The following is a 16,693-nucleotide window of genomic DNA, read 5'->3' as shown; positions in this document are numbered from 1 at the left end:
CGGTCCATCCAGATACGTTGATGGCTCGTCACTTACAATGTCATTTGCTATACATAATCATCAAGAATGGTTGGATAAAAATCAGATTATCCTAGCCAAGATTGAAAAATTATATTGTAGTGAATTCTCAACCTCACCAGTAAAAAACGATCAGTATCTGAACACAAAGGTCAAGGAATGGGAAGGTGAGGTGACAACTGATTTTTATGATCAACCAGTACCACTGAAGCAGCCCTGCGAATGCAGATGTATTTTAAAAATATCCAGCATTTATCGACAGGGATCCAAGCATTTCATCCAGGTCTTGCTTGAAAAGTGCAAATATAAGCCGCTACCTGTAACCTTAAGGAAACGACATCTTATTGATTCAGATAACGACGATGAACCATTTGTTGTGATATAAATAAATAAACGATTTGAAAAAAGAGGCCAGAGAACTAGGTATAAGTGGATACTCCACTCTCAAGAGAGCTAATCTTATCGCTGTGATTAAAAAAGGTAAAATATAGAGATGTTTCAACGCAAACCCTTGGACCTCATTGTAAACAATGCTTAGAATTCACAGCTATGAAAATACTCGATGAATATATCAGAAATTTAGAAGCAAAACAAAAACGAACTGTAATATTCGATGGAGATTTCATGGTTGATTCTAGTACCGGTGAAGTGATTTGTGTCATTTAGTGTTTTTTTTACAAAACATTAAATTATGAATTTTTAGGTGGTGCCTCTAAATAGCGCTGACATACTGCGCAGATTGAAGTTTTTTGAGCAGTTCATCTTTTGCCTTCTCACGCCCTTTGGCTACAAGCTGCTGTCTCTCCCGTTCATTGATAGAGTCCACGATTTTGCGTGTTTGTTGTCGAGCTTGCTCCTTCAGCAGCATGTACTTCTGTTTCTCCTGCATGATTAAGCTGAACTCATGGTCGCTAATAATACCATTCTCCACAGCTTTAGAGATCAAGTCAACGATAGAGTTCAATTTGGTTTCTGCCAGTAGTCTGATGCTCTCATGCTTCTTACTCTTGACACCTAACCTCTTCCCCGCATTCCGTAGACCCGCTTGTCCCAACCCTACGGCAATTGTAATTCCACCCATGGCCACGGCTAGTGCTACACCGATCCCAGATACAAGGGTCCCAATGCCAACGCCTGAAGTTATCACACTTACCGCTAGTAACCCATGATCCATGTATCTAACCCACGTATCATGCATTTTAAACTTTTTGGCGAGTTTGTCACGCTCTTTAATCTCAGCCCGCAGGTATTGTTCCACTTCTTCGATTTTCTTCAGTCTATAGATTTGTGAACTGTCCTCCTCCGTACCGTCTGGAGGTGCTGAAGGTAGGCTCGGATAAAGCTTTGTAATATCTGTCATATTTATTCTATAAGCAATTGGATGGTTATACCCATGAATAAAACGTTCTTATCATGATGATGTTCATCCGTCAACATAAACTCAAGGCGATCCGTTGAACCTTTCAAAGGAAGGTATACGGGGTTCTCGAAATCCCACGTCAACATATCTCCCCAATTAGTTAACTCCTTCGTTGCAAGCATTGCTAGTATCTTTGATTGTTTTCCATTAATCAGGCAATAATCTTCATCGAGTTGGTGACAAGCGAGTTTCAGCCGCTGGTAGACGTCAGTCTTGTAAAAGCTGTCATGGTCGCCCTCGGTAAACATTGCTTCGGTATGAAGATTATAACCCATAAGGTCCAGTAGTGATTTATCGACTATCGCAATGTACCCTTTGCTAACCCTAACCCTGCACGCTCCATTCCTGAGTACAAAGAGCTTGATCCTGTTCCCTGCTTGATTGTTGACTATGGCAGCGAGATCCTCGATCCTATATAGACCCTTCTCTATCTCTATGAGGGCTTCAAAAGCTCCAAAATTAAAGTTCCCATCATCGGTCGATCCGGGCACCGCTTTATGAATCTTGATATCATTCTTTTTTTCGAAAATATTTAGCCACATAGATCGAATGCTGATGGATTTCAGAGCGATCCTCGTGTCCTGCTCTAGGTATTCATCAAAAATCGTAGGATTTTCGATATCACTGATATATAGTTGTTTCATCTTTCTTTGAAGAAAAGATGAATATTTATAGTCCAAGTCCAACAGAGGAGAGTGATCTCTCGGTGTAACTAACTTGGAGTATCAGGACCTCTACGTGTCTACGACTCAGCACATTTCCGTGGCCTTCCCACAGTTCACCAAGTACCCCATCAAAGTTCCCACTAATCTGTTGAACGATCCTGTAAATGTAAATTGGGAGGGGCGAGCCTTGGACTATTGGAACATCCAGGTGAATTTCGCTTGCCATTACGCGACAACGGCGTTAGAGATCTCTGCCAAGCATATGAGCGGCTCCGTACCCCTCGTTAACTCGATATTTAATTTCATGTCTATTACCATATGAGGCGTATTCTCGCGAGAATAAAGGTGCCTATGCCCTACGAAGAAGGCTTTTCCCAGTACGAGAACCCCTACTCTACCTCGGGATATGCGCAAGTATGTCGTGAGTACGGTGTGGATCCCAACGCTTTGTACAAGTTCAAAGCCCTGGTTTCGTCGTTGACAAATGGTAGATGGTTACCGCAGGTTGACGGAGATTGGGCCAAGTTCATTATGCCCACTAGCCGGGATCGGAGGGTCTGATGAAGCTTAGCGAGAGTATTCGCGTTTACGTGATCTTGTTATTAGGATCGCAAGCGAGTGCCAAGGCCTCAATCCTAGGCTCCAATGCCGATAACCTCACGGCTAGACAGATTGTCCTGCAGAAATACGAGGCTATGGTTCAACGTGAAGAAAACGTAGGTCAAGACATTACCGAGTTTCAAAAGGTGCTCCAGTATGCACGGACGCCAGTAAATTTCGCCGTGATGTCCAGCGTGTACATGCTCCCCTCCAACATGGAACTCCGTATTGGAAAGATTGTGGGATATAACAACAACGTTCTAATCTCGCCCTCCAACATAGGTGTAGGTGTGGAGCTAGATCTGAACACAATGGGCCATGCTGACAAACATAAGGCAGCCTTCACCACACCTCCTAGGCAACATAACGAGTCGTTGAAACATCAAGCACCAAGTCATGAAATGTGGCAGGGTCCCACCCCACCCCCGATCGGTCCATGAGAATATCAAGGCCACCGTAATAACGGTGGGAGTGGGATTAATCATCGCATATATTTGGTGGAAGTAAGTCTAATCTGTTGATCAACAAATTAGACGTGAATTTACGACCTTTCTCCCCTCTTAGCCCCCACGTAAGCCACCACGACACCTACAGCACCTGCTATGGTCATGTACAGATGTCTCGCTACAAATTCCACGACTTTAGCAGCTACTCGGAAGAATAACGAAACAATACTACCAATAATGCCAGGTAAGGTAGCTCCCGCTTTGCCTGCCAAATATTTGAGAAACCGTCCTAGTCTCTCCAGCTGCTTTTGAATGAAACCTTTGGTACCAGCACTTCCTCCTGCACCTGCTGCTGCCCCACTACCTCCTGTGAGTGATAGGACCAGCGTGGATATTAACAAGCTAATGGCTGATACGACACTGGCAATTGTTATACCCTGCTCTTTGAACAAAATGGTCAATTTCTCCCGTAGGGATGTGTCATCTCCAGCTATTTTCATGAGGGTCTTCTTAATCGTCTTCAGCTGGTTGTGGCTATCCTTATCCCAAATTTTTTGTTGCTCCTCGGATACACCTGGTGTAGCTTTCTTTGTCTCTAACCTCTTCAGTTTACCGCTGAGAGTCTAAAGCTCGCGGTTAAACCCCCTTCTTTCACGTTCGTCTAAGGCTTCGGTAAAGGAAGTATCCTCCATGAGGCTCTTCGTATCATCTCGTATATTCTTTAGTAGCGGCAGAATCTTGATTTCACCAGGGTTATTCTCGATGGTATCAATATCATTCAGGAGTTTTTGAGTTCTCATTTTACTGCCTTTGTTGGGTGTTGTGTACTGATCGAATCCCATGGCTCGCAATCGCCCCACGCCTAGATCCCTCACTATCGCGGAAGCTTTCCTAATTTCACCATTTTGTTTCGTGAGCTCTACACCATCGTAGGTAAGCTGATTACCTTCTATTGTAAAGCTATCGTAATGCCTGGCATTCGGTTGCCCTAGCTCCTCATCAAGGGCTTCATATAAGTCATCAATTTTCGATATTATTAGCTCATGCCTTGCAGTGAGAGTGTCACCTTGTGAAGGTGTAGTGCTTGTTCCGGAAATATCCTCGGGCCGAAGGATCTCGCTCTCGCTGCTGAACTCCTCGGCTTCGTGTGGAATATCTTCCTCTGGCGTAAAGTCATCTTCATACCCCGGATTAATTGGCATTTATTTCTACCACCAGCCTACCTAAATAAATGAGTGATTTTGGAACAAAATTAGACCCGCACAAGGAATTGAAAATCATGTATGGCATAAAAGGCAAGATGCAAAGGGTGAAGATCAGCCACATACCAAGCACAATTAATCAAAATGAGGATCTCCATGTTGATCTACCGAACATGGGACAGAACGACGTGATTTTTCCCGGCTCAATAAAGTTGTTGTTCGACTTGGAGCTCACAGGCACCAATACCAAGCGTACTATAGTTTCAAATATCGGCAAAGCATGAATAAAAAATCTTAGAATTAGCCTAAATGGTAACGAAATACAAAATATTGCGGATTATAACGTATTCAGTGTGTATAAAGAACTCTGGATTTCAAAATATATCCGAAATAACCTTCTAGTATTAGAAGGTATCAACGACAACGACGGTACAATTAGAGCGTTGCAAGTCAAGGCCAGTGACTATGTAGGAAATAACGAGGAAAAGGCGATCGCTGCGGCCTACGGTAACACGTTCTGCATACCTCTTGGTTCCATGTTCTCGATGACGAGGGATCTCCCGTTTTATCAACATGGCCTCCACGATAGACTGCAGTTTGTGATCCACTTCGCTTCATAAGGTGACGTTATAAAGGATGCCGGAACCCCAGCCGTTGGGAGCACACCGGCAAAAGCAGCTGATTCCTCCTACAAGATCAGCAACTTCTGCTTGGAGTTTGATAAAGTGACCAACAAGGGTCTCGAAAGTGCCATGATGTCGAGATACAGCCGTCTCACCCTACCCTATGAGCGTATACTCCGCAGCAAGGTGGTTGCCATGAAGAAAAGTGATACATCCTATAATCTTCAGCTCGATACCCCTGATAAGAGCTTAAAGGGTGTCCTCCTATTATTTCAGGATCCTACCGTGGTCAAGGCATATGCTGGTAACAATGAAAAATTCTATAACCCGAAGATCGAGAAAATCTCGATCACTATCGAGGGTGAGCCCAATCAGCTCTATTCCAACACGATGTTGTCGAAAGATCATCTAGAACAAGTGTCTGCGTTGCTAGGATCTCATGATTCTATAGTCACGATAGGTCAGTTTTTCACTGAAAGGTATGCGTTATTTGACGACTTCAGAGCAAGTCAGATGATGATACAATCCACGGGAGCGGGCGGCCTCTGTCAAGGTTATCTGACGATATAACCCTGCACATGACCAAGAAGACCGATGGCACGGGTGATATAAAATGCTACGTATACTTGTTGATGGATGCACAATTGAATATCCTGGATGGCAGGTTCCATAGTGTCGAATATTAAGGCCAAATATTCAGTATCATGCGTTATTCTATGGCTCATAAGCCATAGAATAACAATGGCAACTTTGGCGATTATGGCAGGTGGGGCGATAATTAATTCCCTCGCGTTCAGCGGTAGTAACTATTTGTTCAGTAAACTCAGTGGGCACGGCGAAGCAGAACGCAAACGCCATGACGAGGCAGTTGAAAAGCTTGAAGCAGCAGAGGCTGCCTGGGTGCGCGATAGACAGAAAAAAATAGACTGGTATAACCGATGGTGGGGGGAAAAGCGAGAGGCAGGACAATCTCTCAAAGAATTGGACGAAGGAATGCGGGAGTATTTCATAGCAACGATTGAGAAAGCTCCAAAATTATCCGATTTTTATGTCCCAGTAAACAACAAGCTGATGGTGAACTAACGTTTATAGTTGGCTCCCTAGCCCTCCTCGGTTTTGCGGCGTATAAATGGTTGTAAGGTCGTTTTTGACATCTAATAAATGTCAAAAGCAAAGCATATTGTTATCGAGAAGGAAGCTGAAAAATTAAGTCATATTACCAACCAGAACATCTCTGGATTGGACGAAAAGCCATCAATGCTCGTTGATAGCTCTGGTCTTTCCAAAAAGAGAGTTATTCACTGGCTATCTCGTCAGTTGCTCTAACTCAGACATATCAAAGGGCCTAAGCGCACTAATTACCCTTATTTCACTGTTACAAAACCCAATGAGATCCACCAATTCGACCTTTTGTACATGCCCCATGATAAGGTCTATGGAAACACCTATAAATATATGCTCACAGGTATCGATGTAGCTTCGAGGTATAAGGTGGCTCGGCCCCTGAGAACCAAAAAGGCTAGTGAAGTAGCGGAGATGCTCCGCGACATTTACAAAGCCGGCCCCCTCCGCTATCCGAAGACTTTCCAATGCGAAAACGGTAGTGAATTCAAATCGGACGTGACAAAGTTGTTGGAGAGCCAAAGTGTCGAGACCAAATACCATCACACTTTCACGGCTTTCGTGGAGTCCTACAACAAGGTGCTTGCGGAGAGATTGTTCAAATCTCAGGATGCACAAGAGCTGGTCACTGACGAAACTAGTACCACATGGGTCAAGCATCTGTATACTTTCGTCAAGAGTTTGAACAACACCAAGACAGCTATGATCGGAATGAAACCAAGCAAGGCCATTAAACTCGATGAAGTCCCGCTGGCGAAAAAAGAGGAGTATCCCGATGAAAAGTCTCGATGAGACCCGGTGAGGAACATGGAGATGCAAAAAGACGTGCGACAGATGCCTATTGGAGTAAGAAAACGTACAGACTCGATCGTATCGTAACCGGTACACGCCTCCTATATTACTTGGCAGATGGACCTGATCGAAGTTTCGTATCAGAGGAATTAATGCTAATACCCGAGGGTGTTGCAGTACCTCCGGAGCATGTGAAAGAATGGTAATTTTCTCGTCTTTGTGAGTCACAGGAGTCACAAAGGCAACGCTTCCGCTAGGTACTGCTGCTTACACCATATCAATGTCAAACATTTCCTCGAACAGCTCCCGCGTATCAACGTCGGGTAAACTGAAATGGTTTTTATAAGAGTTCGCAGCACCCAGGGTGTCGTCCCTAAACCGGCACCAGGCATGCACAGCGTTAGGGTCGTTGCATGCAGGTTCTCTCAGAGTCATTTCAGGATACATTGATCTTAACGTGCTAATCCTTGTGCTAAGCACTCTGGGTTGGCAGCGTATCATGTAGTGGCGATGTTTACCTTTTTTTCCACATTCATTAGGATCGTTCTTGTCAATCACGCAAAGTACATTATCATATGGATAATCAGGAGGTACGTATCTCTGTTCTAGCACTAAAATCTCCTGATCTTTCTCCTGGAGATCCTCCTCAAGGTTAGCCCGAATCCAAGGGCGGCCGTTGATAGTCACGGTATGTAGCTGAATATTATTAAATTCAACAAGTGAGAACATTTTATTTAATAAGACATGGCCCCAACCAGGGTGATCATTAGGACAGACATGAATCCGAAAAAATACATGGTGTTCCTATCCAATGTTATGAAAGCATCATGAGGATTTTTAGTTTTTCCAAGGGGTTCGTTTGAAACCAACCCTATTTCATCACGGGAGATGGTGGGAATATCCCGATATGACTCTGCAATCTTCTCAATCCCAAGAAACTTCCCGAGATCAGCACGTTTAAAAAAAGAGTGATTTTTCTCATCGAATAGAGTCTCAATGGCTCCAGGTAATGTGTTTAACGCAAGTGAGGACATTTTTATTATTTACATTACCCCAACTAGGGTCCATATCATTAGGACAGATATGAATCCGAAAAAATACTTGGTATTCCTATGGATTCTTTCTCTCTCCAGAACATCACGAAGCTCCTCCTGGAGGGCTTCCAGACTCCGCTCTAAATGTGGGATCCTATCCATTTCTTTATGACAATTTTCCAATTGCCTTTCTAAGGTTCTGATATATGACATTAATTTCAATATACTCCAAGTCCGAGGATGTTCCAACCTAATATATAGGCACGCGTGCTTAGACTTTTTGAGTTGAGCCTTGATTATATTCCAGGCGTCTATCAGGTTGGTCTCTTGATCCACCAAAACAAGATCACTTTTCTCATGTGTGTACCAGAGGAACAACTGTTTCTTTTGCCGACGGAGATTTTTAGACAAAGCTGTGTAGGATTGTGTGAGGAGCCAAAGGCTATGTTTTTTGTGCCGCCCGCTTATGGCGAGCTCAAGTAAGGGTTGTCTGCGTTTATCCATGGATTCATCGGCTATCATGTCGTCGACGATAAATAAGCTTTCTTCGCCTGCCAGGAGTTTTGAAAATTTGCTTATCCAATCGAACAAATTATCACCTGGATCAATAAGAAATACATAAGGATCTTTCCAAAGCGTTGCTCTATCGAAGTAAGTCCTATTGTAACGTATGGTGGGACAAAGGATTATAATATTATGAAAGTGACCCCTGTATTCAATTTCCAGGAGGTCGAGTACACGCTGCGCCGTAAAGATAGCTGTGTGCGGCTGTAGTATAATATCCAAGGTCATTTATTCTTCATGTATACCACGTGGTATACACGAAGTTTGCATGTGCTTACTTAGGTTTTGGGACTACGCTCGCGGGCAACCATCCCTTGCTTACGGCTATTTCACGACTATTACACCTCCAATACAAGCGATCACGAGTAGGCTTCCACCAATATATAGTACACCACCTGACTGTACAGAACTCACCTCAGAAGAGGTTTTGACTGGAGGCTGTACAGCACCCTCTTGTTGTCTAAGATCTTCTTTCCTCTTCTTCATCAGTCCGGCTAACTTGTGACCCTGTGAGACTCGACCTGGGTGCTTTACTGGTTTTGTTATTACCCTATGTTGTTCTTGCGATTGTTCAGTGCTCATTTTTTATAAGCCGTGAGACTTATAAAATCAATTCCCTCTAGCTTACTCTTCATAACATACAAGGCCTCCTCTTGGTGGCCTTTTAACCGTTTCTACCATCGACCATAACCCTATTCATATGTTTAGTTTCCACTAAATCATATGCTTGTGGTGGAAAGCGATCTCCTGCAGGTGTCAGGATTTCTATACCACGTGCACAGTCCCCGTAAACGGCTGTAAGATCTGTATACCTGCAGGCTGTTCTTCTTCCGCCTGTGAGTACCTTGTTTACCCGTTCAACCAACTCACGATTACCCATGTGTATCTTTGATAGGCTGTTTCCCATTCTTTTCTTTATCTTCATCAACCTGCTCTTCACCACTCTTGGACGTTAAGAGCTGGGTGTGATTTATCGTATGCGACGCAACGAGGCAAAGGTGCCAGGAACTCACCAAAGGCTTTATAGACGAGGATTCCAAGATCAGCCATGGATTCGCGGATAATAGGGTCCCCCTCTAGATCCTGGCGTAAGGCCTCGTGACTATCTAAAGATACAAGGTTGCCGATGGCTTTAGTAAACATACTTATCGCATGGGTACTGAGAGCTCTAGCAGTCTTGGCTTCTTTCTCATGGAGGTCGTTGAACGCGACCTCTGCATGTATTTTCTCGACAATTTTATCTGGTGCCTTATCGATAAAATTATCTGTGCATTTTTTTGGTAAAAGATGAGGCTTGGTCTTACGGATGTCTTTCAGGATTTGGCGTTTATCTATGGGTTGATCAAGCGCTTCTGCTGGTGTATCGAAAATATCAACGAGATTTTATTATTACCCGTCTATATTTCAAATAACCGATAATGATCACGATGTATGGGAGCAATATCGCGATCAGTAGTAATAACTCCATTTTTATTTGCAGCTTTGTGTACAAGAGTCATCACTTATAATTCTAATGGCTTTGTATTAACACCATCCTCATGCACAACCCTTTTATCGTAAAACGCCGATAAACCCTGCTTATTTTGCTGATATGTAACCATACCCTTATTATAAATCCGGAATCCCACATTTTTTGCAGTATCCAGCTCTCCCTTCAATGCTCCCATATACCTCGACCACGTCACTTCATTCTGTCTTTTCGACATACCTTTACACGAGAAGTTGGTGCCATTTTTACCTTCGACGAAGTAGCACTTGGCTGTCAGCGCTATCATCCTGGATCCGATAAATTCTTCCTTGAATAACCCTCCGGTTCGACTCGAGTGTTTGTCGGTAACAAGCCAGTTTTTACCATCCTCATCGTACTGCTCAATTAATTCAGTACGAACAACATCACGTAGGTTATCTCCAGAGATCGCGAAATAAGCACTATCGGTATCCATATTCACATATTCAAAATATCGTCGATCTACGTATATGTCGAGAAAATTATAGTAAAATTCGAGCATCCGCAGCTTGGCCAATTGATATACATATATCCCGCATTGGTACGCCCTATTAATGGAAACGCCTTAATTAGTCCGTCTTACTTCATATGCGTCTCCAATTTCTTCAAGATCCTCCAAGTAAGGGCTTCTCATTGCTGAATCTACTACCTTTTCATCCCTTGTAAATGTTGTATTTGCATGTCTCGCCAGGTCCTCTATCATTTTGCCGTAAAAACTGTTGCCCTTCAGCTTGCCTGTATCGCCAGCGATGCGCTTATCAGGGTCTTAATCAGCTTGACGCCGTGCATCAGCGATTTCTTCCGGGAACCCAGCCTATGGTTTACCGCGTTTGTATTTGAGTATTTGATAACAAGCCGTAATTTTTAAACCATGCCGCAGGTACCATTTAAGCAGGTCAGTACAAAGCAGGATCTTATCAGCTTTCATCATCCCCAACAGCTTTTTAGTGCCCGAAATACGTTTTCGCCCTGTCTTGTTTAAATAATCATGCATATGCTGAGGGACTTGATTGTCAGGGATCTCCCTGACTACAAATAGCGGTGACATCTCGCTGAATTTTTCGTACAACTCAGTAGGCACTTCAATATCAACTTGGGCAAACCCGAATAGCGATCCATCTAGAATGTCTCGCACCAGAGCATCCAAGCCTTCTGTTGGTTCAGCAATCCTGATAAGCTTCTCCTTACCACAAGGGAAATCTTGGAGTAGTGTACTCGGATAGAGCATATTGGCGTCATAGCCCAGGATGGTCCTACATTTTTTCGGTTCGTTATAAATATGCGATCTGATACCTGTTACATCACTCTCATGGTACCTGCAAAATACAATAGCTGGCCCACCTACCATGCCAGTTCGCAGGAGCTCATACGCCTCGTTCTTTGCACACTGTGTACAAGATTTTTGAACTTGTTAACAATCCTTGCATAACGCCTTGGTACAAAGAGGCTTACATTTATGCTTACAGGGATCGTCTGGGCATAAAGCTTTATATCTGGGTTCAACCTCAGAGACTTGTTCAGAACGTAACGCATGGTTCAATTTTTCGTAGTTTGTTAGCCATTTATATGGAAACACTAATTTTTTGAGATTGCACTCCAGCGATTTGCACCATTTTTCATAACTCAGGCCTGGTGCGAGGAAATTCTTAATATCGATGAATTTGAACCTCGAGGTGGTTAGAAACATGTAATCATTATCTTTTTTCGCCACTTTGATATTGTCATCATCCGCTATTTGTTCGACAAAATACCGCTTTATCATGGTAATATCGTACTTACTGCTGTTAAACCCGATCACAGTAACCTGGTTAACCCATTCATGCCAAGCATTTTGAGTTTGTTTCGGGAGCATATCGAAATCATCCGGCTTGGTGTACATATTTGCAATTTCTTGGACAAGTCTGATCTATCTCTGCTCCAGTTGTTCAACAAATTTCCTTACCAATACCTTAGGATCTTCATTCATGATGAAGGTAGGATGTTCCTGGAGCGAATCGTGGATGGCAACACTTAAAGGGATATGCTCTGATATATATGTCAAATCAGACGTTTGCTGCTGGTTCAATGGTGCTAAGAGAGCCTCGAAATCAAAGACAATGAAGTGGGGATATGCTCGAAATTCTTTCTTGAATACCCTCTTAACCTTGGGAGGATTTTCACACTCCCAGGCAGTGACAAGATTGTACCCCAGTTTCCAAATGTGGTCTTCTTTAAATTTGGTACGATTGAATTTTTTTTTATCGGCATTGGTTCGCTGTGGTTGACATAGGCATCCATGCCATTTGCAGCCGTGGTATTCGTATACTGTTTTTGTCTGAGGATCATACCCATCAATCTTGTATACAGCCTTACTACCGTCGCGTATCACACGTTCTCCCCCATGCCCACAAAGAGCATGATGTATATGCCTACCTGTTTGCTTTGACATGGCTTCAATCCATTGGCATGTCGCGTAACTGAAACCCTTATCGGGATAGAATACCTTTTCAGAGCTACTCCGCATGCGCTTAACCCTATCACCTTTGCAAATGATCTTAGTCTTGATACCTTCGCATTCGTTATTCTTGTGTCGTGTGAGGTTCTCCGATCTAGTAAATCTTTGCGTGCAAAGATCCCATTTCCAATGCTGCGTCAATACATCCATCTTCTTGATATAGGAACAATGACCATGCAGCATACCAATATTGATTCTATCCAAACCCTTCTTGTACTGGCCTTGTCCATAGACGAGACGCTATGGGGCCTTATCGGTGTTTGTTTTTGGTTCAAAGACTCTTATGTTAATTTTGAATTTTTTGGCGATACCCTCCAAATCCACGAGCCTCGTGGTACGTACCTCTCCCCTCTTTAACTTGGGTTCCTCGTAGTATTCACGAGCTAATTTGAGGGCTGTCTTTGTAAGGAACTCTGTCCCTCTTTTTACATCCGCTCTCTCCCTTACAGCTAAGCATCTCCAAAAGCATAGATTGTCCGTTCTAGCATCTTTACCGTCCATGGCATAGATACATCTTTTTCCGCGCAGCCAATCTGGCAAAGGTCCACATCCAAGTAGGGGTTCGCTCGTAGAAATTATCTTGATCTGAACGTGCTTGAATTTCTGGTTGGGAATGAAATCTGTATATAATAAAGGAATGAGTTGGTTCAAAAATGCAATCAGAAAAATATATAATACCGTGTCGGCACCAGTAGCGGCAACTCGCGAAGCTCTCCTTAAACAACTAAGGAGCGTGCGGGATACCGTTAGTTACTACTACAACAAGGCTAGGGATCAATTTTCAGGATCACCAACTCTCCACGGTTCAACGAGGTTCAACGTGTCACCATCGAAGATGAATACCAAGGAATTGAGGACCTCAAACACATGTTTGGGAAAGAATCGAAGCAGGCCACGAACCCAGAGGTAATCGAGGATATTCAAAACATTTTTAACGATGACGCGTAAATGTTTGAAAAAGGAAACCGCATAAAAACATGGCGATTTAATAATAACCTTAACCAACCATTGACGGAGGCCATCATGCGAAAAATCACACCACACGTAGACATGCGTGTGAAGGGGGTATACAGCTTTAGCTGCGATATTTACCGAGGCGGTGGAGATGTTGCAAATTATCACAAAACAAAGAGCTCCGGGTCACTCTCAAGCATGGCCGAAATCGAGGCTTTCATCGATGAATGTGAGATGAAACGCCTTGATTTGGAAGATGCAGAATTTTGGACGAAAGCCTATTTGCCACCAGAAAGGACTATAGAAACACCACGAGCATATGAAGGTAAAATAATATTCAAGCACGTTCAGATCAAGATAATTTTACGAGGGAACCCCTACTTGGATGTGGACCTTTGCCAGATTGGTTGCGGGGAAAAAGATGTATCTATGCCATGGACGGTGAAGATGATAGAACAGACAATCTATGCTTTTGGAGATGCTTAGCTGTAAGGGAGAGAGCGGATGTAAAAAGAGGGACAGAGTTCCTTACAAAGACAGCCCTCAAATTAGCTCGTGAATACTACGAGGAACCCAAGTTAAAGAGGGGAGAGGTACGTACCACGAGGCTCGTGGATTTGGAGGGTATCGCCAAAAAATTCAAAATTAACATAAGAGTCTTTGAACCAAAAGCAAACACCGATAAGGCCCCATAGCGTCACGTCTATGGACAAGGCCAGTACAAGAAGGGTTTGGATAGAATCAATATTGGTATGCTGCATGGTCATTGTTTCTATATCAAGAAGATGGATGTATTGACGCAGCATTGGAAATGCGATCTTTGCACGCAAAGATTTACTAGATCGGAGAACCTCACACGACACAAGAATAACGAATGCGAAGGTATCAAGACTAAGATCATTTGCAAGGGTGATAGGGTTAAGCGCATGCGGAGTAGCTCTGAAAAGGTATTCTATCCCGATAAGGGTTTCAGTTACGCGACATGCCAATGGATTGAAGCCATGTCAAAGCAAACAGGTAGGCATATACATCATGCTCTTTGTGGGCATGGGGGAGAACGTGTGATACGCGACGGTAGTAAGGCTGTATACAAGATTGATGGGTATGATCTTCATACAAAAACAGTATACGAATACTACGGCTGCAAATGGCATGGATGCCTATGTCAACCACAGCGAACCAATGCCGATAAAAAAAATTTCAATCGTACCAAATTTAAAGAAGACCACATTTGGAAACTGGGGTACAATCTTGTCACTGCATGGGAGTGTAAAAACCCTGCAAAGGCTAAGAGGGTATTTAAGAAAGAATTTCGACCATATCCCCATTTTATAGCATTTGATTTCGAAGCCCTCCTGGCACCATTGAACCAGCAGAAAACGTCTGATTTGACATATATTTCAGAGCATATCCCCGTCAGCGTAGCAATTCACGATTCGCTCCAAGAACATCCTACCTTCATCATGAAGAAGATCCAAAGGTGCTTGTGCAAAAATTCGTTGAGCAACTGGAGCAGAGACAAATGAGGATTGTCCAAGAAGTCAAAAAGATATATCCCAAGCCGGGTGATTTCAATATGCTCCCGGAACAAACCCAAAATGCTTGGCACAAATGGAGTAACCAAGTGACGGTGATCGGTTTTAACAGCAGCAAGTACGATATCAGTATGATAAAGCGGTATTTTGTCGAACAAATTGTGGATGAGGCCAATATCAAAGTGGCGAAAAAAGATAATGAATACATGTTTCTCACCACCTCAAGCTTCAAATTTATCGATATAAAAAATTTTCTGGCGCCAGGTTTGAGTTATGAAAAATGGTGCAAATCACTGGAGTGCAATCTCAAAAAATTAGTGTTTCCGTACGAATGGCTAACATGCTATGAAAAGTTAAACCATGTGAGTCCAGTCGATCATGAGGCGTTTTATAGCACACTCAGTGGTATAAACACCTTATCACCCGAAGATTACCAATCTTTTAGGGGTGAGTTTTTTAAAAGGGGGTGCGTCACGATGCTTGATTGGTTAGCACAATACAACATGGCTGACGTTGTCCCATTTGTTGAGGCCGTCGACAAGACCCGCAATACATACTACGAGGATGAGATTGACATTTTGAAAGATTGAAAACGCTCTTAGTTTTCTACTTCTATACCGTAAAAGTTGTCTTAATCGAGAACAGTCACTTTACCTTGTTCAACATTTTTGGAAAATGAAACTGTTGATATTATACTCGGAGATTTTAATGTAAATGCATTTAGTGGCGAAAATTATTTCCTTGAGTGTCTTACTGAATATAAACAAGTTGTAACCTCTCCAACTTATATATCAGGTTCACTTATTGACCACATCTATATCCATGAGAATGTTCGAAACATCTTTGAGGTCAAGATCGTCGTTAAAAATGTCTATTTCAGTGACCATGATGCAGTTCGGCTTAAAATCTATCTGGAATAGAAATTTACACAAAATTAAAGTCTACTTCAAACCAATTTTCTTTTTAATTTTCACTGTATTTACATGTTTTCTCTCTGAGGAGAATCCCCCCTCCTCCCATCGCATATTTATCTATGCTATTGGCAGAAACCATCCGGGTTCTTCTGTTTAATTTGAAGGCAGTATTTACAAACTTTAAGTCATTTATTTTTTCACAATAAGCTCATGAACATAAACAAGATTTCCTGCAATTAATTTTAGCTAAAACAAAACTTGGTGTGTCGTTTAAACAATTAGTTGTATTTTGATACAAATTGCGCAGTGAAACAATAGTTTATTGTTCAAACATATTTTGAAAAAATTTCAAACATATTTTGTAATTAAATAGACCATATAAATAGACAAAATTAATTTCAAAAAAGATGATAAGCTCAACCGAAGATAACCTTACTTGTTTTCTAATTTCTAGATAAGGGAAGAGTCATCAACTTTAACTAACGGTCTGAGAATTGTCCCCTGAGCACTGTCATGCAGTGCATGCTCCGCACATCTAAATACAGGCCTGACCATACACACTAAAATAAATTCAATTGTTTTGTTGAACATGTTCAAAAGATCAATTTTTTTAAACAAGTGCTTAGCCATGGAACCCCGTCCGCTTATAGCGATTATGATAGGAGATTCTTAAAACCGTTTTTCAAATGGATCAAAACTTCAAGGACCAAAATTCGCACCTGGACTATTTTGTACAAAGATCAGCTTCCCACATTTAAACATTTCGCCAACGAGATATAGGCTTTCCCACCTTTTTGGGATTC

This window comes from Hydractinia symbiolongicarpus, chromosome 14 (assembly GCF_029227915.1).
Source record: "Hydractinia symbiolongicarpus strain clone_291-10 chromosome 14, HSymV2.1, whole genome shotgun sequence".
Lineage (NCBI taxonomy): Eukaryota > Metazoa > Cnidaria > Hydrozoa > Anthoathecata > Hydractiniidae > Hydractinia > Hydractinia symbiolongicarpus.
The sequence above is the reverse complement of the archived record's forward strand: the minus strand, read 5'-3'. Positions refer to the sequence as shown.